We start from the raw sequence: 16,556 nt of genomic DNA, 5'->3' as shown, positions 1-16,556 counted from the left end.
ACCCCTAATGCCCACTCCTTTGCCCTTCAGTCAGGTTTCCTGCTTGGGGGCCGTGCCTTGCCTTCCTTGGAGTGAGCTGCCAGTGATCTGAAGTTGTTGCTTCCTGAGCTCTGTGACTACAGTCACTGAAAGGAAGAGTTTATGACAGGGTGCGTCCATGCCCCCCCGCAACTTCCAGCCCCCAACACACACACACACACACACACACACACACACACACACACACACACACACACGGAGGCACTGCAGGTACAAGAGGGAGGGTCTCTTTATTTTTGCCACCACAATTCATGAGCATAGAGGACTCCAGCAGGTGTCACTCCCAGAGCAGTGGCTCTCCTTCCTTTCGTGACTGTCACCTCCGCTGATGCTTGGTCCCCCACCAACCCGCTGGGCCCACTGTGGCAGCACCACCCCCTCCGATCCACAGGAAGCAGGTCAGGGAGGCATGGAATGTGGGTCCAAGCACCGGCTGACAGCTGTCCATAGGTCGTTTGATGGAATCCCTGGCACCACCTCGGGGGAAAGATGCCATGATCTCTATTTTATAGATGAAGATACTCACAGAGGACAAGTCGCTGTCCAGGGTAATTTAGCTGGTAAGTGGTGAGGCTGGGATGGAACTCAAGAAGTCTGACTCTACAAATCACTGTTCCATTCTGCTGCCCACTTCGACCGGTAGCCGGGTGCCAGCCCTCTGGGCTCGCTTCCTGGTCTTAGGATCATGGCTTCAGTCCAGCGGACCTTCCAGACCTGTAGGGCGTGCTGTCGAGTTTGCCCAACCTGATGGGAGGTCTTGTTTTAGAAGCTGGGTGGTGGTGGAGTCAAGGCAGTGGCACAAGACTCGGGACCTGGAAGTCTCCACCCTGTGCCCCTGCCTGGAGCAGCTCTACTGATGCTTGTCACATCTGCAGGGCCCGGGGCTGAGCATCCCTCCCCCTGCGGCTTTCATCTAGGCATGCAGAGCTGTGTGACCCAAAGTCAATCGCTCAAACTTTCTGTGCCTCGGTCTATTTGTAAAATGGGAAGGATAGCATTTGTCCCCTGGCTCCCCTTGCTTCGTAGAGTTTAAAGAGAGTGGAAGGAAGGAAGGAAGGGAAGAGGAAGGAAACTAACATTCACTATTAGTGTGTATTAAAATCTCATCTGTTAGCATTGAAGAGGAGAGTTCATGTGAATGCACTTGGAAAAGTGGGAAGCCTGGTCAGTGAGGAAGAGTGTGACCTTTTGTTGCTGCTGTCATGATTGTGCCCTGCCAGTGTGCATCATGTCTGATGTCCAAGGACTTCCCCTGGAAGTGGAATGAGCATCATCCCAGCCCCCTACTTACCTGAGGGCTGCCTCCTGCAGGAAGCCTTCCGAGATTAACTCCTGCTGCCTCCAAGGAACTCCTCTGTGGAGGTCTGGGCCTTGGCTCCTGTACTGCAAGCCTTGGCCAAAAAAAAAACAAAAAAACAAAAAAACAAAAAGAGGGCATTAAGGAATGATTGAAGGGGGTGGACTTTTCCCTCCCTTTTGGAGCCACTATTCTGGGTCAGGCACCATGCTGGTGGTCTCACCCTCTTGCCCGTGCTGATAACAGCCAAAGGTAGAATGGAGCAGCGCTTGAAGTACAACCCCTGGTGCCGGTGGGTCTAGGGCCCACCCCCAAGCCTGCCATGTTTTAGCTCCAGGACTCAGTTCCCTACCGTAAACTCTCATTGGGTGGCTGGGATGTAAAGCATCTAGAACAGGGCTTATGCCATAGCACACGCTGAGTGTTGCTTTCGGCAGACCATTCTCGGCATTGTCGCCACGTTTTCTTTTAGGAATGAAAGTGGAGAGGTTTATGGTGGGCTGTGACAGGGATGCTTTTGGTATTCCAAACCACATCCCCTAGATCACCTGTAATTTCAGCTGCCTGTGGAGGGCAGTTCCGAGCATGCTGGTGGTGTCCCCTTCAATCACTGTGTCTCTTGGCTTTTCTGACTCAAGACTCTTTCTGAAGCTGTGGTGGCTTGCTCAGGCTGCCTGCAGTGGCCTGGATATTGGCGGGGTGGGGGTGGGGGTGCATCTCTGAATGTCCCAGCCTGCCAACTGTAAGAGGGACGATTCATACTGTACAGCTGGCTTGTTGGACGGCTCCCATCTGTACGGAGCCCCGGTGGCTCAGAGGTAATCAGCTCAATCACGTGAGCCAGCTGGCCTGGGTCAGGTCAAGGTCCTGAGCAAAGGTTTCCCAGCTCCTTGCACTTATGTTCCAGGCAGCTGAGCTGGCTCCCGGCCCTGCCCACGGCTGGCTCCCTGGGTGCTCTGTCTTCAGCTCAGGCCTGTCTCCAGAGCTGCAGGCTCATCAGCCTCACTTCCCAGGACTGCGTCTCCCTAATATTCCCCTGGTTGGGAGAAAGACCACCTTTTCCCCTGTTGCCGAAACCAGAAACTCGGGAGCCCTATCAGCTCTCTTTGCTTCCCCGACCCCAACATTCCTTGCACTCAGTCCATCCCTTGGCCTTGGCAACTGTTCACTTCTCTCTGATTCCCTCTCCCTCCCCTGCTACCCTGGTTTCAGCCACCCGCAGGTGGGGTCTGAGCCACTTATGTTCAGACTAGCTCCCCCTGGTCCTTTCTCCCCATGGTTGCCATAGTGATCTTCCTAAAGTGTAAATCCAATCATGCCACTTACTTCTTAAGTCCTCCTTGGCTCCCTATTGCTGTGACCCAGACTACATGTTCTAAAAGGCAAACAGAGCCCTTCATGATCTGGTGTTCCCCCCACCCCCACGTTGTCCCCCTCTTAAAAGCCCTGATGGCTCTACCTGGCTTCAAACAGACATATTAAATCAAGTCCTAAAGTCAGACAGACCTGGGGTTGAGTCCTGGCTCTGCGCTTGCCCCTCACGTGACCTCAAGGTGGGGTATTTTTCCTCTCCGAGCTCCAATCTGTAAAATGGGACTAATGCCTAATGCTTGTTCTGAGGACCAAATCAGACAATGTGCACAGAGACTTTATCTCAGTGCCTCACCTGCAGGATGGGCTCAAGAAATAGGAACTTCCAAATGGTTCCAGGTCTTTCTGCTTTGGCTAGCAGCCTCTCACCCAGAACACCCTGGTTCCCCCACCCCCCATCACCCCAATGACTACTTTTTAAAAGACTTATTTATTTACTTGAGAGAGAGAGAACATGAGGGGGTGGGGGGGAAAGGAGGGGCAGAGGGGGAGAGAAAGAGAATTCTCAAGCAGACTCCCTGCTGAGCGTGGAGCTCAATCTCAAGACCCTAAGATCATGACCTGAGCTGAAATCAAGAGATAGTCCCCCAACCGACCGAGCCACCCAGGCGCCCCCCGGTGACTCCTTTTCTAATATTTAACTCATGTCACATCCTCCATGAAGCCTTTTCGGACCCTCTCCCTGGTCTCCACCCAGCAGTGCAAGGCCTGCACGCTGCCCAGGGCACAGACCCATCATACCCATCATACTGAATTCTGGGGGCCTGTCTCTATCCCCACGCTATCTTCCGCTGGGCAGGAAGCCTCCTGAGGGCAGGTGCCTGTGTCTTCTGCCTGCATCTGTGTGTCTGGTCCAGGCCAGGCATAGAGCAATGGCCCCAGCAGTGTTTGCGAACCAGTGAATGTTGGCAGATGCACCGACTCTGCTGCACCCCGCAGCTTAACAATCCCCTCTGCCTTTTAGCCCCCAGATGGGGCATCTCTGGAAGGCCCCTGCTTCTGAAGAACCCGTTCTCTTGGGACACTGCTGGGGTAATTGCTCTTGGGGCCTTGCCGTTCTCTGAAAATGACTCTAACTTTCAAGTGGGCCTCACGCTGAGGTCCCCAGAAAAGAGCCTTTTGACCCAGGTGTGGCCCGATCAGCCCAGAGCGGTGGGGGGTGGGGAGAGCTGGGGTGGGGGTTAGCACTGCTTTTGTCACACAAACGCAGCCTGGCACACACTGACTCCTTAGTGTCCACGTTCCGTGGCTGGTTCGTCTGGGCCTGACTGTTTCTCTGAGCTCTGAATCTGAGGGTCCAGAAAGGCTTCATGGAGGATGTGACATGAGTTAAATATTAGAAAAGGAGTCACTGGGCGGGGGGGGGGGGGGGCGCCTGGGTGGCTCGGTCGGTTGGGGGGCTGACTCTTGATTTCAGCTCAGGTCATGATCTTAGGGTCTTGAGATTGAGCTCCACGCTCAGCAGGGAGTCTGCTTGAGAAATCTCTTTCCTTCCCCCTCTCCCGCTCCTATGTCCTTCTCACCTCTGTACTGCCTTAGTCCATGGACCAGGAGAATAGAGCAGACAAGCGAGAAGCCACTTAACAGGGAAAATCCACCAGCCTGGCAGTTGCAGCCCTAGCTTTGCCATTACCTGGGTGACCTTGGGTTTGTGACCTTGGGTACATCAATTCCCTTCTTTGAGCGTCAGCCTTCTCATCTGTAAAATGGGAAAGCTGGACAACATGATATATATGACCCCCTTCTTGAGCTAGGACTAGTTCTTCGATCTCATCCCAGCTAAGGAACGGGAGCCCCGTGTAAACAAATGTACATATCTCATTAACTAGTATCATAAGTGCTCCTAGGATAACTATTTTTGCTGAGAGGACATGGAGGCTCAGAGAGGCATGTGACTTGTTCAAGGTCACAATGTTCATTCTAGATAGGATTCACGCCCAGGCCCCTCTGACCCCCAAGTCAGCAGCCCCCATCACGTCTCACTGCCTGCTTAAAAAGGGAGAAAGGAATTTTGGAGATGCTAAATCACTTTGGAATGAGTCCTGAAAAAATTCAAAACAGTGCTAACCTGATGCTCAGCGCATCTTAATGATGTTCTCTGAATCCAAGAAGGGTCATTACAAGGGGAACTCAGGGATTCTTCAGCTCTGAAGCCCTACGGAGAGAAAATGGGCCGACCCTGCAGCGAGAGAAATGGGGGATAACGAAAGGCCCTATGGGACATTTGACAGACCAAGAGACCCAAGGAAATCATAAAGAACAAAGCAGGGGCCTGACTGCCACACAGTCAGGTGTGGCCTTCCCCCTAAAGCTGAGGTAGAGTCAGGGGAGTGAAAGATTGGAGTGGAGAGTATCAGGTGGCAAATATGTGTTTGTTAAATGGAATGAGCTCTGGTCTGGAGAGGCAGCAGGGCCTTGTCCAGGGAGCTCAGATCTGAGGTTCTGGATGACTCAGCCTCTCTGCCCTGGCTTTGAATTAGGGACAAGGGAAAACAGAGAATGGAGGAGATGGAGACATCTTGGCAACTTTCCTGGTGTTGCAGAGCCAGGATGCACCCGGAAAAATGAAGGGAAGTGGACAAAGGCCTAGGGAGGCAAGGGATGACTAGACAGAGGGACAGGGAGTTGGAAACGGTGTTTTCCCCCCCGCCCCTGCAAACTCCCAGCCCCGGCTTGGCTTGCCTTCTGGTCTCCGGAAATTCCGGGATCATGCAACAGTGCCACTCAGTGGCCACGTGGGAGAGGTGCAGAAAGATGCCCAGGAAAGCCGAAATTAGATGGGAGAAAGGAAAAGTACTAAGGCTCCCAGAAAAATAGAAAGCTCTGTGTTTCTTCCTCCCTTGAGGATGTGGCACAGGACTCCCCACAGGTCTCTAGTTCTAGGCAGAGCTGTTCTGTAATGGTCCACACACCCCAAAGGACTTCCTCTTTTCTCTCAACTCTGGCACTTAGAAGCTGCTGGGTTAAGCCAGTGCTCCCCTAATCCAGAGGTCCCCAGGCCCCGCTGGGCATGGACCTGAAGATACAGGGGTGTCTGCAGCCCCTCCCCCAGGCCCCCCTTTCTCGGGTGATGGGGGGATGAGAATGGAGCTGCCAGCTGGCCCTTCCCCTGGGTTGATATGGTCATGGTCAAGGTCATGGTTGTAGTGAGGTTAGCACGATGGATCTCTGGGGCAGCAGTGGAGGGGGCTGGAAGTCACTTCACAATGGACTGCATACCATTTCTCTTCTAGCTGCACCTTCTCTGTGGTTCATGAGCTTTTAGGAAAGAAGCAGAGCTCTTCCTCTAAGAAAGGTGGGACCGCAGAGTTAGATCGTAAAGAAGGTGGCATGGTTCCTAAGAAAAACACAATAGGACCTCACTGAAACCCTTCTGCCCAGGATTATGTTAACTATAATATCTAACAGAGCTGGGTACTATTTTCATTCCCATTCTACAAACACAGAAACTGAAGCTTAGTGAGGTTGAGTTACTGGCGGGCGGCCACATAACCAGTAAACAGGTACGAGAGACAGGAGATGGTCTATGGTCTGTCTGACTCACTAGCCCCAGCTCTAAACCAGGCACAAGCTCCAGCACCACGGGGGAACACTTGACTTGCAGGCTTGACTTGTAGGAGGTGCTCAACAAACATTAGTGAAAGTAGATCCTTCAAGTTGTCAGCAAATGACTCTGACTCAGGGCAGAATGAATTGGCTTCAATTGAAGAATAAAGTACGACGGTGCCTAAGACAAGGCAAGCCCTCATAAAAGATGGGGTATTGGAGAGGTGTCCTTATGAAGAATGTCCAAAGGCCTTGAAGGGGTGTTGTGGCGAGGGTTGGGGCTTTCTGCATGGGGACGTCTGCACACCTCACCCCTGCATTCACTCCCTGCAGAAACGCTCTCCGGGCCAGCCTGACTCAAACAGGAACCCCTACCCTGCCCCTTATCATGCTGTATTTCTCTTCAGAGCATTTATCTCTACCTGTCAATTAGCTATTTACACATCCATTTACTGTCTTATTCCCTGCTGCTAGAATACAAATTCCATGAAGAGGGATTTTGAGGATTTTGCTCTTTCTTGTATGCCCAGGGCTTGGGATGCTGAGGCTCATCAATACATCTTTGTTAAATAAATGCCTAAATGGATGAGTAGATTCCAGGATAAGGAGACAAGGGGGTTAGAATACGGAAGGAGTGTTGCCTGTCCCAGGAATACCGGGTCGTACAGCAGGCCTGGAGGGAGCCGCGTGGAAGGACATGGGGAGACAGGAAAGGTCATTGGGGAAGATTGGGGAAGGCTTCGAATGCCATGCTGAGGAGTTTGATTCATCTTGTCCTATAGATGAGAGTGAACTTTTGAGGGTTTTGTGTAGGAGAGTGACAGGATCCAGCTAGATTTCAGAAAGATAACTTAGGAATGTAATATAATTCGTAATGAAATTTGTCATGAAGATGTAGTGTGGGGGCTGATCTGAGAGCAAAAGCAGGAACCCAGTGAGGAGGAGGTGTTGACAGGGAGGAAGGGCGACAGGGAGGAAGGGACTGAGCGGTGGTCAGGGTAGTAAAGAGAAAAGATCAGCAGGGAGCCACTGCGGGGGAGGGAGAGCGGCGAGGCTTTTGGCCAAGCGAGGGTCTCAGAACAGTGGCACGTGTGTGTGCCCCTGCACATGTGAGCTCAAGTGGGTGTTGGGGGATGGAGCCCATAGCAAGGGGCGGTCTGGCAGACATGAGCGTTGCAGGGCTGCTATGGCTGGCCGGTCCTTGGCAACTAGGCAGGCTACAATGCTGGCCTGATGCTCAGGGGAGAGGCCAGGGGCTGGGGATGGTGTATTTGGAGCTGGGGCGAAGGGAGAATGAGATCCTCCAGGATGAGAGTGTAGATGGAATGAGAAGAGAAGAACACCCACATTATGGGCAAAGGAAGAGAGAGGAGGGGGAGGAGCCCGTGGAGTCATGGTCAGAGGGGCAGGGGGAAGGCCTGAGAGCCATTACCCAGACAGCTAGGTCTGGGCTGGGGCCTCCCTGACACGCTCACCTCCCCCACGGACACGACTTCCATGGCATCTGAGCCCTGTGGCCCTCTCCTTGGTTCCCACACAGAAGCGTAGGACATAGCAGGGTCTGACACCAACGGGGCCCTAGTTCGGGTCAGTGTTTGTGCCACATTAGGGCCGACGCTTCTACTTCAGGAGGAAGCAACCATTTATTAGTAGTGGCCCTATCCTTCCCACTCGTCTGTTTGGAAGAGCGGACTGCAGTCTAGAGATGGGACCCAGTGTCCAGATGTGGGTTGGGAGGAAGGGGGGGCCGGAGGAGTTTTGAACAGGGTTTGTGACCTGGAAATACCTGAGCTCATAATGCACAAGGGGGGCTGGGCAGTGCTGGGCACTGTACATTCAAGGAGACGTGGTGGCCGCCTCCTTCCTATGGCTCGCTGACTGGCAGGGGAGACAGACTTGCAGACCTCAGGAGATGGGTGCAAAGATGCCATGGGAGCCCGACTCCCTCTGCCAGGTGGCTGTGGTGGTGGAGAACAGAGAGGACTCGGACTTGGCCTTGGAACATATGGTCCCGCCTGCTCCCTGCTGGGGTCCACGGGTCCACACTCCCATAGTAGGATGGGCTCAGCCACACGAAGAGAGACCTGCCAGCTTGCATAAAAGGGTTTTCTCATCTTCTAATTATTTTTTGGAGGGTCTGAGGAGCCCAGAATCTCAAGGTTTACTCTGACTTTGCCATTTAGTTGAGGCGTGGCCCTGGAAGATCAGCGATGCCCTTTGGTCTTTCTGTTTGGAATAACTGCTCTGGGTGGACTTTCCTTCTGGGAGGTGGAATGGAGGAGGTGTGGCCCTCCAATGGGAAAGAGACCCAGGGGGGTTTATGAAAGAGACATAACGAGAGGAGGAAAAGGATAGAGAGCCCTGCTCAGGTGCACTTGACCTCATTACCTAGATTTCCAATAGGCAACTCAAACTTGGCATGTCCCAAACAGAATTCTCCTTTCTGCTCCTTTGCCCCCAAACCTGACCCTCCCCCGTTGTCATTACCATTGCTCACTCAGTTGTTCAGGCCCAAACCCTGGAGACAGCCTTTTACTAAGCCATCAGCGAATCCTATTGTCTCTACCTTCAAAATGTATTCAGACTCTGATGTCTCGGCTCCTCCAAGGAGCGAGGCAGGTACCAGATACTTCCATCTCTCACCTGGGCTCTCAACAGATCTCTCTGCTTCTATCTGTGCTTTTGCAGAGAAGCCAGAGTGAATTTTTTAAAAATGTAAATGAGGTTGTGTCATGCCTTTGTTCACAATCCAATGGTTGTTTACTGGCCTTAGAACTAAACCTACAGCTCTTCTGTGGCCTGGAAGGCTCTGCACCATCTGTGCCCTGGATACCTTTCTGACCTCATTTCCAACCACCTCCCGTGTGCACTTGGCTGGGCCAGCTGCCTCTTTGCCTATCCCCAACCCCAGCAAGCATATCCCTGTTGCAGCGCCTGTGTATTGGCTGTCCCCACTCCCTGGAAGACTCTTACCCCAAACCTTCTCAGGACTTGCTTCTTTTATGGGGTCTCTGCTTACATGTGATTTCCTAGGAGGAGCCTGGCACATATGGAAGGTATAAATGAATGAATGAATGAATGAATGAATGAATGAATGATAATACCTGTATTAGCCCAGTGCCTGGCACATAGGAAGGGCTTAATAACCGGCATGGAATAATAGCCTGGCCTAAGCTCTCTTGTCTTGGCTGTGAAATCTGCTCCCACCCCCAGCAGTTCCACTGGACCTACACAGAGGTGGAAAATCAGCTCTGCAGAAAGGACCAGATGCATGTACTGCGCATAGCCACTAGAGGGCGCCACACGCAGCGTCAACTGCACACTGCGGCACAGGCTGCGTCTGCCGCCGCCTGGGGACGTTAGAGGCACCCTGCCCAACCCCCCAAGCCCCCCCAAAACGGGAGAAATGGGAGGTAGATATTCTGAACCAGCACCTGGCTCCCTGCATACCTGCTAACCAAGGGCTTCTTAAAAAAAGGCAGGTGAGATTTTGAAGGTTAAAAATATTCCCCCCCCGACTCGTTTATTTTATTTGTTTTGAATCAAGATTTCTTTTATTGGCAAGTGGTTTACCATGGTTACCTTTAGGGGTGAGGTTTATGATGGGAAGGAGACCCGACGGGACTTTTGGGTTTTCTTCCACTTATTTGTCAAACTCCAAACCCCAGCACCTCCAGTTACCTGAGGTCCTGTTACTGCCATCAATCCTCCCACTCCCCGCTCTGCAAATAATGTCCAGAAACTGGAGCTTTAGTGTAGTTAAGTAACACAAACCCCTCTGCCGGACAAGCCCATTTAAGCACCCACTCGTCCAAGAGCAGCATTCCCAGCCTCTCCAGGCTGACTTGGGTCTAGCGCCCTAGGAGGCCACTGTTTTTGTCCGCTCATCTCCCATAGCAAGTGCTGCTCTGAACTGTAATTGTGTGACTTTCCCGAGAGGGGAGGGAGAGGGAGGTTAAGCACTCACTTGGTGAGCACTCAGGGCCAGGAGGCTCTCAGACTTTTTGGGCCCCAGACCAAATTTGACATCTCTAGCATCGCGACTCACAACCTGTCCTCATACTTACCGGCTCTCCTCCGGACCCCTCCCTTCCCCTCTGGGTGAATCCTGTGCGGGCAGGTGAGCACTCAGTACAGCGGTGTCTTAGAGGTACCTCCCCACTTCTTGGGCACATCCAGCATGCTGGAAACCCACTGCTCACTTCCCCCAACCCCATCCCCGGTCCTCAGGTGTGTTTTGGCACACTGGGATTGGTGGAATGTCTTCCTGATGGTAAGCAAACTCCCTCTCCCAAGCACAGCTGCCCATGATCTCGCCTGTCTGTCCCACTGCTATTTCTCAGGGGCCGAAGCTTGTGTCATTGAGAATGGGGTCTTTACTTAGCAGAGGGCCAGAGAGTGGTGGGAGTGGGCAGGCATGACAGGGCAGGGAGTGAGGTGGTGAACTGTTGGCCTCGCCAAACAACATCCTGAGGTGAGGATGTGCGTGGGAGTCAAATAGGGGATCAGGGCCAAGTAACACCTGAAGTGGGCTTAGTCAGGCTCCCAGGTACTCCCATCCTTTATAGCTCTGCTTTTTGGTCATTCCCACCGAAAACTTCTTTTAAAATATCCTCCCCACCCACCCCCAGGAACCCCATGTGTGGGATCATTTTGCCTGCAAAACAAACTGCTTTTATTATGTAATGATGAGTGTGCCTATCCACTGTAAGCAATGTGAACATTTATAACAACCAACATAGCTTCTGGCTAGCATGAGAGGCTGCTGACTGCCTCGCTCAAGTGTGAGAATTCAGCCCAAAGTAAAGCCACTTGACATTCTGTTTTGCCTGGGCAGCCTTGTTACAAGTAAAGGTGTGACTTTTCCTGAGGGTTTTTGAAATTCTAAAATAACTAGAGTGCTGCAGTATTATCCCCTCGGACACCAAGTCTCTAGAGATTCCTGATTGTGGACCCTGGATTTGGCATCTGACAATTTTTGTCCTTCAAAGTCCTACTCCTTAGAATGCTGTTCTTTGGTGGATGAATAATGGTACATTAGCTAATTTTTCACAAGCTCCCATAAAAAAGTGAATTAGTGGACTAATTTTAACTCTAGCCCTCCCAGGTAGCATAATGCTTTAGCTCAATAAAATACGAGTGTCTTTGGAACATAAAAGTATAAGTCCATTAAAAACAACAACTGGTAAGATTTCCAGCTATGGCAAATCCTCTCATCCAAAAATAATGTTAAACTGGACAAAATTGTCAAAAATAATCATTTCAGGGCTCTGAAAGTTGATCAAATACAAAATAACACACTGAAAAATGTTTATTCATAAAAAATTGTTGAGCTCCTGGTCAGAACAATGGGAGTCTGTGGTGTTCTTGTTCAGATCTGCCCTCCTACCTCCAAGCTTGGGAGAGGCAGAGCTACCAGGGTGTGGCTGGCTATGAAAACCAACAGTATCATTGCTGGAGGAGGCTCTCTTGATTTGGAGGGGAGAGCAAAAGTCCCATGTTCAGCGGAGTTTTCAGTAAAAGTAGCAAATGTGGAATGAAACAAATGGGAAAGCCTAGAGCCCTGTTTGCTTGAAGATTCATGCTGCTTGGGGTGGGCAGCAGACCAGTAGAGTACTCAGAAATTTAACAGGAAAATCTGGAAATAAGATAGTCACAGAGGGACTAGATAAACACTCCACACATCTCTGTCTGACTGGGAGGCTGTGTTCACACACAGGCAGGTTCTGGGAGGATCCAGTGGAAAATAAAAGCTGACTTAAGAACCTGCCTGAGCTTTGAATTTGCTCCTCAACCCACACTCAGATCCATAGGTAAGGGGTGGAAGCTTTACTGGTTCAGGTGCTTGAGTACGGTCTCTGACCAATCATTGGCTGATCATCAAGCTATGCAGACCAAGGGTAGTCCTTCTAAAGACAGGCAAAAAAAAAAAAAAAACGGAATAAGGGGGGAAAAAAAAGAAAAAGGAACTGAGCAGACGCATCAGTGAGGCACATTGCAGAGAGACAAATAACCACATTCTAAACCGAGGCAAGTTACTCAAAAGACAAAACCAAACCAAACCAAAACAGTAAAAATTCTCTGAGGAAAAAAATCAGAACCCAGAGTTGCTACAAAATATTACCTAAGAATTTCCAGTTTTCAACGAATTATTAACAATAATAAGAATGTAACAAGGACAACGATGATGGTGATGATGATGATGATGATGGCAGTGGTTATAACCACTATTTCCCAGGAACCTTCTGTGTTGGCACTGTGGTAGGTGTTCTTTTGCATCTCTTTTAATCTTCCCACCAAAGAAGGAGGAATTACCATGTCACACACAGGAAACTCGAGCCAGAGATGGCTCCGCAGAGTGACCCGAACCTTAATCTTAATGTCTGGGGTCACGTGGGCCTGGGCTAGACTCCCAGCTCAGCTCCTTCCTGGCTCTGTGATTTTGGAAAGCTACATCATCTATAGAAGCTTTAATTTAATCGTCAGTGGAATGGATATAATAAAAAGTTCCTACTTGAAGAAGTTGTTAAGGATTGGATGAGACATTGGGAAGAAAACATTCCGCACATTGCTTGGCACATAGTAAGTGTTTGGTTAGTGTCCAGTCACAGAGTGTTTGTAGTTGCAGACTCCAGCTACTACCCAGTGTAGAAGTCTCCCTCCCTTGAAATGTGAAGCCTTAACCACCCGAGCCTCATGTTATCACCAACAACACCACGCCAGCTAATGCCATGTTATCTCTACCTACTTCCATGTGTCCTTATCAGTTGGACTGTAAGGGCTCAGGACCAGGACTAGCCCTGCATTTCTCTGTATGGACACTCCATGATCGAACCTGGCACTTAACAGATACTCACTGAAAGTTTGTTGATTAATTAAATCTGAAGAAAGACGGTAGGCAAAGGGACAAAAGGTGGGAGAAGAAAACTAAAATAAAACTAGAGACATCTTAAAGACTAGTTTAATTTTAGAAAACATTGGTGCCGGATTTGGTCAGGAGGAAGTGAGAGGCAGGAACCGTATGAGGTGGACAGGAAGCAAAATAGCAAGGACAGGAATGGGGAAAAGAGGTATTGAAAGTGGTCCCATGCATTGAGGAAACATTTATATTTAGAGAGGCTGCTCTTGGGCAATGTTGAGTTTCCCCTTTTCTTGAATTCAATAAGATATTGAGGATTGAAATGAGATTCCAAAGCCCTGCTATTCCCAAGTGCCTTACCCAATAAAGCCTTATTGTTTCCAGATTATGGTGGTGGTTGATGGGGCTTTCCACTGATCACAGGCTGCTCATGTGCCCTGCTGGTCAAGAGAAAGCAGTGTGCAGCTGGGAATGTTAGTGGGCATGGGTCATGCAAGGCCAAGAAGCAATCCCCAACTCTGTCCTCCACCCTGGGCATGTCCTGACTCTAGCAAAATAGGTGAGGAGGAGTGAAGTGCTTTCCTCTTCCATGTTCACCCTCAGAAATCCCACCCATCTTTTAAGGTTTGCGGCAAAGGATCCTTCTAGATGTCAGAACATCTAAATCTTCTAGATGTCAGAGCTGACCTGGCCATCCTCCATGTTCCACAGCACTGGTTTCTACTCTGTGATGGGGTTCACCCCAGACTGTTTCATGTGAGAGGAATGAGAAAGAAAAATTCTTCACCCTAGTCTGTGAACACCTTGAGGGCAAGGATCTTTCTTCTTCATCCTTATACTGCCTCAGGGGCCTCATCCACTGCCTGGTACCTGGTGCCTGACATATAAGAGATGCCCTGTACATTTTTATTGGTCAAGTTCTCTCTTTAGAGGGCTGGAAAAGAGCAGATGATGTAAAGGGCAGGGAGCCCAGATTAGATGCCACACCGCAGTGTCCCTGTGGCACCCTGGACATCCTGCATCTTTCCAGCAATCATACAAGATTCTCTTGTATGTTTTAGACCCACACCCCCCCAACCAGATCCTTGAGAGCAGAGATGGACTGACTTGGGCTCAAAGCAGGCACAGAGTGAGTGTAGAATGACTGTTAAATGGTGGAAACAACTTTGCAATGTCGTCCATTGACTTAGAGCCCGGCAGAGCTATTTCCTCTAGGAGTCATGGCTTTGCCCTTCAAACCCAGGAGCGAGTCCCTGGTGGCAGGACCTCACCTGCTCTCCTCAAACTCCCATCTGATTTCATTCATCTTCCGGACCAGATCCATGAGGATCTGCAAGAGTGGTTCCCAAACTTGTGCATTAGAATCTCCTGGAGGAGGTTTAAAAATTCCTGGTATCCAAGCTGCATTTCAGATCAACTAAATCAGAATGTTTGGGATGGGTAAGAGTCTGGCATCAGTGATTTTTAAAGATTCCCAGGTGATCCGAAGGGCCTCTAAGTTTTGGAACCAGTTGTTTGGGAGATATTCCAATAAACTGGAAAGGTAAATTAAGGACACCCATACCTCTGACACAACATAAATGGGGTAACCATCCTAGGACATTTATCAAAGAGCAAAGGATCTGCTGTGACAGCCAGAATTTACAGATCACTGGAGAAGTAGGCTCAGTTAGGCACCTCAGCATGGTTGCTTTCTTTTTCCTGTGTGCTTGTTCAGTCTTGTGATTGTTTCTTGCCATGTTTTTGCCCTCACCCGACCTTGAGCAACTGGAGAGGAGGACCCATGTCTTCATAAGCACACCAAGTGCCTGACCCGCAGTGGATGAGTGATGTGTTTGTGTAATAAGCATGTCCATGAGTTCATTCATTAGTTCATTGACTAATTCATTCACTTATGCAGGCACGCAGTCAACAAATGATAATAATGGCAGACAGAAGGTATAGCATGGGCAGAGAAGAGGATTTAATTAGGAAGAGTGAAAGAAAATATATAGATTCCATGAGGAGATAGAATCAAAAGTAGGGGAGTAAAAGCCAAAGAAGAAAAGAGAAAAGCGTATTCATTCATGTAATGCAGCAGTATGCATGTCAGGCTGGAAGAAGCTTATGTTTTTTTAATCAAATGGACTCAAAAGTTAGTTACCATCTATAAGTACTCTGTACTTTTTCTCCTATTTAGTCTATTAATCACAATAAAATCAATTAATTACTATGGTACTGTTTGCATAATGTCTTTTTCCTCCTCCAGGCTGTTAACTCCAGGAAGGCAGACCTTATGCATGGCACTCACCTCCATGTCTCCAGTGCCTAGCTCAGTATGACATACAATGGTGCTCAGCAAATATTTACCAAGTGACTCAGCAGATTGCTCATGGCTTCAGTTCTTTCTTCTATTAAAAAAAATCATAATATACTCATATCAAGGTTGTTATAAGGAATAATTAAGATAATAATAGATCTAAGTACCTGGTGCATGGTAAGCATTCAACAATTGTTAATTCATTATTATTATTAGGAAAGAGAAAATGCCTACTCTGTGCCAGCCTGTGCTAAATAATGGCCAAAAATAGACAACTGAAAGAGCAAAAGAATTGCACCTTTTAGAAAGAGTAAGGATTTGAGGACCCCGGTGTCACCACCTTTACAGCTCAAAGAGCCTCAGCAAACTCCAACCTCCACTCACAACACCCTCCCTGGCCGCCCCCACCTCCGTGACTCCTGGAACCACTAAGACTGTTCTTCCACTCCGCCACCACCAGATGGCAGCACAAAGCCCACTGACTGCGGCGGGGGGGGGGGGGGGGGGGCGGTGCCCAAAGCAGGCCAGAGATGGGTCCACGCCCTGCACAGGGTCTCTATCTGAAACACTGGAGAAGGAGGGGACTAACCCTCTGGTCTTGATGTGCTGTTTGGGAGTTACAATCAGTGCTGTGGTATTGGCCTCTTCCTTTCAATTTTCAATCCTCAGATTCCAGCCTATTGCCCTGGGGTCACCTAAACACCTGGAGTGTCCTTATTCAGAATCCTTCCCAAAGCACCTTCCTTTTACCTTCATCCCACTACAGACCCCCATATTGCTTTTTGTGAAGGCTCAGAAAACCCTGTTTGGTCCTTAAGATGTGTCCCCAAAAAGTTCACCGCCTTATGCCTGTCACTCCTCACTATGGTTCGTGAGGCATCGCCTGTCCTCTCTGCCTTTGCTCACATCACTCCTTGTCTGTTAATACCCACCCATCATGCTCATATTTGCTGCCCCTCTTTTTCTCTCACCTCCTTGAAGACCCAGCCCAAAGCTCACCTCTAGGAAGTCTTCTAGTTTGACACTAGATGAGAGCTCTGTTGAGTGCCCCATCAGCACTTCCTTCCTTGGTAAGTGTTCTCTGGGTTTCAGGTTTGGTGGTTTGACCTGTTTGCATGATGCTTTACCAACAATCTCCAGGTGTT

General features: G+C 49.8%; 1 long non-coding RNA gene across 6 annotated transcripts; it reads right to left on the bottom strand.

The window, feature by feature from the left end:
- Positions 1-250: 250 nt before the first annotated feature.
- Positions 251-16,522, bottom strand: LOC114207909 (uncharacterized). 6 transcript variants are annotated; one of them, XR_015767965.1, is made up of 6 exons: positions 16,411-16,522; positions 15,403-15,502; positions 13,473-13,552; positions 4,776-4,886; positions 1,331-1,430; positions 251-783 (listed from the first exon to the last, which is right to left on the bottom strand). It is a non-coding gene; the product is annotated as an uncharacterized LOC114207909 (long non-coding RNA). The 6 variants fall into 6 exon arrangements; XR_015767966.1 differs by lacking the exon at positions 13,473-13,552 and adding an exon at positions 5,927-6,044; XR_003608944.2 differs by lacking the exon at positions 4,776-4,886.
- Positions 16,523-16,556: the final 34 nt, after the last annotated feature.

Source organism: Eumetopias jubatus, unplaced genomic scaffold (genome assembly GCF_037043125.1).
Source record: "Eumetopias jubatus isolate StellerSeaLion01/CBP00866 unplaced genomic scaffold, mEumJub1_p1.0 scaffold_4, whole genome shotgun sequence".
NCBI classification, from domain to species: domain Eukaryota; kingdom Metazoa; phylum Chordata; class Mammalia; order Carnivora; family Otariidae; genus Eumetopias; species Eumetopias jubatus.
This window is presented reverse-complemented; position numbering and strand designations above follow the sequence as displayed.